We start from the raw sequence: 5,525 nt of genomic DNA, 5'->3' as shown, positions 1-5,525 counted from the left end.
CGCCGAGCGTCTTGTAAGCTACCTGGTTTACCTCTCGCTGCCGGTGTCGCAGTCGCTGTCGACGTCGCTGCTTCTGCCCTGCCTCTGCCGGCATGCGTGAGCACTTGCTGCGCTTTTGGCAAGTGGTAAGTAGTAAGTGCCAAGTGGTAAGACCCCCTCTGCCCCCACCCCTCCTCCAACAATCCAGGGCCCGCTGATCAATGGCCAATCTTCAGTTCTTCGGCCATCATCTCCAAAACGGTAATAACAACTAATACAGGTTATGCAACTGTAACGGAGCACTAAGAAAAAATCAAAATAATATATGTAGCTCTGGGCTTATCTAGTTCCCACTTTTTGGGGTCAATCTATTTTTAGAGCCAAAGTATATGTACTTTTATTGTTAAGGAAACGAGTATATTTTTCTATATTTAAAATCATATTTAAGCTATTTAAAGCGCACAGCTGGTATAACCTACCCTAGACATCCTTATCATTTTTCGACCAACATTTTATGAACCAATTTTCGCATTTTTCATAGCGTTTTTTCCAAAAGTGGGTCAAAAATAAATTATAACTATATGATTATAAATGCCAATTGATTAAGTATTTTAATACGAGATTATTAATATTGGATATGGCCAGAATATTGATATTTTTTGGTTGAAGATCAAAATAAAAACTTTGTTTGCCCTTTTTATTTGTTTGGTTATGTATCTTAAAACATTAAAATTAATTAAATTTAAAGCTATAATTGATTTTACCAAAATAACTAAACTAGCTAAGACTAAGATTTTGAATGACGTTTTGCTCCAGTGCACAATTCCAGTGTGCGAGTGAGTGGACCAATTTAGAAGAATTCCTCGATGGACCCGGTCTTGGTAACCTGCTGGAGATGTGGACCTGGATTTGGACTTGCGCATCCAACGAAGAATGGAAGTTAAAAGCTGAACACTGGACATCCAACGTTGCACAATGCCGCACAATTTGCATGCCACACGAACCGGGCCGAAAGTAAGCCAAATGGTCAGGAAATTGGAGCAACGAACAGAATCCAGATTCATGGATGCACTGCAGCATCCCAGTTTTTCTCCATTCCCAGTTTGTCCGGCCAACGCACATTTCTCGTTCTTTTTTATGTGTGTGACACATGTGGGCCAAATGCAAAATGCAAAATGTGAAATGCAAAAAAGCCCAGACTGTTGGCCACTGATCATCGTGAGCTGGCCAAGATCGATCGAGGGGCATGTGACACCGAATTGGGTTGCGAGCAAAGTGCAGTCGAGCATTCCACACGATCTAAAAACTGGAGAACACAGCGTGACCATGGGCCGGGTGCTCCGGGCGAAAAGCGATTGATGGAAGCTTGGAATTGGAGTTTTCAAAAGGTAAAATAAATAGAAAATATAGGTAGAGATTAATAGGAAAGAATATCATTAAACTGTATACTAATATATAGATAGAATATAGAATAGAATATATATACATATATATATATATATATATATATATATACATATATATATATCTATTAATAAATACAGATGACATGCATTATCATAAAACAAAGTAGTTTAAAAATACATTGAATATGTAGAAAAAAGGTAACAAAATAAATGCAATAGATTGGAGGGAATTCTAACAAATTTTCTTGTATAAGAAACAATTTTTCGCTTGTGATTTTGCCACATTTGTTACTCTCACGCAACCTTGACTTTGCTTTTCAAAAGAAATATGTATTTTGCGCGGACTTATTAATATGTAAATTAATGAGAAGGGTGATGAATTCAAATGGTCGTTATATCAATATAAAATAAGATAGCAGAATATAATAGAGGACAAAATCAACAAAGGAGACAAAATAAAATTGTATAGTTTAAGTTAAAAAAAAACCTATTCAGAGTATTAGATAACTAACGTTGTCTTAGTTAATTTTTTTTTATTTTTGCCTCATTGCTAGTTCTATTTTGCGCACTTTTCCGGCCCCAGTTTGATTGCCTCATTTTCCACACGACGAAGAAGCTGGGATTTGATTTAAGTCGCATTGATTGCCCTGGGGGCATCTGAAATTTTTCGGCCATGTCAAAGCGTCGTGTTTACTTAAGTTGAGTTGAGTTCACGGATTGATCCATGTTCGATCTTGCCAAACATCTCTTTTCCCCCCGGTTAGCTAACAGCAAACAGCAAACTGTCGGTTGGCTTGTGGCAACATTTAATTAGAAAATCGCTGGTGCAAGTGGCTGCCTGGTGGTGGTAGTGGTGGAGCCGGGATGGGATATGGACGTGGATGTGGATGTGGATGTGGATGTAGATGCTCGATGGGCTTGGTCTTGAAGCCTCGACTTCGGCTCCTCTGCCGCCCATTGTTCCGCTTGCTTGACCAGGCAGCAGCAAGTACAACTTGCTATGTGCACTGGGAAAAATGATATTAAACCGATTTTTGACTAAAAACATAAATAAACGAAATAATTGTTTATTAAAAACAACCTTTTCTACGTTACAGGGCCCTAAAACGATTAATCCTATTCTTAAAAAAATATTTGTTTTTATTTAAAAATTTAAAAATCTAATTTTTTAGGATTTAATAATTCACCCTTATTCATTTGAAAATGTTAATCTCAGAGCCAAATATATAAGTTTCTTTCCTAAAATGTATTTATTCTTTAGGTAAAATATACGCACATCAAAGTGATGGCCAACATTTCTCAATACATATCTCCAAGCTAAGAAATGTTCAGGACAGATCCATAAAAACTTTTAAGCTAAATCTATTCAAGTATATTTATTCATAAAAAAATATATGGATACAAAATTATGGAAAGCAATCACTGTGTTAAAAGCCTACTATTTTCGAATTGTAAAGATGTTAGAAGGCTAGCCAGATTATTGTTATAAGTGTCGTTATAACGAGAATACTTAAACAGTTTAGAACTGGGAATTAAAAGAATTTTATTATTCATAATTTGTTTTTTTAATTTATTGAAATTATCTTTTAATATGAAAAAGAATTTTTTCAGTGCCATAACTGGCAACACAGACACGTGCTGCTTGCTCCTCCGCCTCCGCCTTCTCCTCGAACAACGCCCACCAGTGGCTTGTGGCTAGTGAGTAGTTACCAGTGGCCAGTGATCAGTGTGGAGTGACCACAACAAGGAAATCAACTCAGCCAGGCACACGCAACAAGTTCGGGGAAATGCTGGGAAAACGGAGAGCTGGGAGAATCTAGGACGCAGCCAAGCAGATCGAATTGCTGCATCTGGGGCTGCCCATGCCCATTCCTTCCCATTCCAGCCCATCCAATTCCAATTCCATGGCCACCCATCCTCTACCATTCCTCCGCTGCGCAGCCTCGCTTCATTTTCCATTTAGTGCTTAATTATTTTTAATTTCCAGCCCGACTTCCGAGATTAATGTTCTGAGTCGCTGCTGCCGTTGCCCATGGTGCATTTCCCTTTCCCCATTTGCCCCTTTCTGCCATCGAGCAGATCGACCTTAGGCTTTTTGCCCCCAGCCAAATCATGGACAACTGTGCTCCAGTTCGAAGCATTACTTTTCCCTTTTCTCAATAATCCATACAAAACTAGTTCAGATCGCGGCCCAAAAACCCAAGACTCTGATGAGCTTTTGATTGAGACAAAACGAAAGGTAATCCCAAGTGTCTGCCGATATTAATGAATTGTACGTTTGATTTCTGATAATGAAAAATAATCTCATGTGAGTCTTGGTGATGTTAAAATAACATTCCCTAGGGAGTCCAAAAAAAAATAGGGATAGGAAGGTCAATACTTGTTGAACTTTACAAAAATGTGTTTTTAATAAAAAAATCATGACCAGCCTTAAACTATAACTAAATTTTTTTTATATATTATATTTTGGTACATGTTTTTTTTTTGTAGAAAATTTCTGTCTGGTATTCATTAATGTCTCCATCATTTGTATGATATTTAACTATAATAAACAAATCCAATATTAACTTTATTTTTAAAAACTGTTCTTTAGATTAAGTGAAAGGAATCTATAATTTATCAGAAATATGTTTCTCAATCAAAACAGTTTTGTATGTCTTAAACTAAATTAATTTACAGAGCACATCATCAAAATCTAACTGTATGTCATATATTAGTATTGTTTATAAATTAAAAGGGACTTCAATGAGTGTTTTCGTAATTTTTGCAATCATTGAGAGTTGGTTAACATCCGCTTTTCCACTTTTCTCCTTTTGGTGGTCTAAGGTAGTTTGAGTTGTTGGATTACCAAACGTTTGCTAGTTTCGATGGTAAATGGCGGCTATGGGGGGCCTTTTAGGGGAGGTCTTGGCTATGAGAAAGGGGGGTGGGGGGGATTGGTCTGTGAGGCAAGTGCACATAGTTATGATTGCGCAGTGGGCGCCCACAGAAAGTGACTGGAGGCGTGGCATCTGGCGATGGCCAGAGTGCAAGGGATAGGTTCTCCGCCCCTTCCTGAGATTGCAAAAACAAGAGAAATGTGTGTGTGTTTTTGTGTGTTTATGTGTGCTCGGTCTGACATGAAACGAAAGTAAAACTCTTGTCTTTCGTGTATGCCAACATGAGTTGGCTGCACCTCCCACTAATCCACCCACCCAACGAACAATCCACCCAGCCAACCAGCACCACCAGCACCACCATCCCCTCAAGCTAAGCACCACTGACAAGTGGAGTGCTCTCTTGTTGCGTTTTTGATATTTGCAATCATTTCATTTTTGGACACTAATGACGATGATGAATGCAACCGCAGAAGTGGATGTCCAGAGCGAAGTCAAGAGAATCCAGGGCTTACATAAGGCACTAAAAAGCACTAAAAGCAGCAGTAGTACCACCATCAAAACTAAACCACCGGCGACTGTGTGACAGTGGCAACAATAAACATTGCAGAAACAGAAAGAAAATCTCCGAAAGAAAAACAAAGCAATTGACGGAGACGAAGAGCTTCCATACACTCGGAAAAATGATTTAAATGAAGTAAAAAATAATAGTAAATCAAGAGAGGACTATCAGGGGCAGAATTCTTATTCAATTAAATAAATATTTATTTAGCTCTAAGCGAAATAATGCTCACAAAACTAAATTTTCCGACAGGGACCGAAAATAATGGTGAGAAAATATGTAAATTTAAAAACGTAAAATCTTTAAAATGTTTTTAGTCTTTTAAAAAGGAATAAAAAAGTTCACCCTTAAAACAAACTACATTTAATTTTGTAAATTAAAATGTTGATATCCATATTCATTAAAATGTATAATCCTGTAATGAAATAAAAATGTGGGAAATACTGCAATATTATATTAATCAAGAAAAAACCTTTTTGAAGTGTACTAGTAGACTTCGCAGAGTCTCAAGTGGATCAGGGCGCTCTGGACAGAGGCAGCGTTGTTGATTGTGTCACCTTAATGGAGCAACCGCAGCTCATTTGGAGCAACAGTCAGGCAGCGAAAAAAATGCCAGCGAGATGACATGTTTCATCTGCTCGCAAAACAATAATTTGTGGCATTAGCACACACTCAGTTGGCTGATCCAAGCGACCTGTGTTG

Source organism: Drosophila gunungcola, unplaced genomic scaffold (assembly GCF_025200985.1).
Source record: "Drosophila gunungcola strain Sukarami unplaced genomic scaffold, Dgunungcola_SK_2 000233F, whole genome shotgun sequence".
Lineage (NCBI taxonomy): Eukaryota > Metazoa > Arthropoda > Insecta > Diptera > Drosophilidae > Drosophila > Drosophila gunungcola.
Note: the sequence above shows the minus strand (reverse complement) of the source record.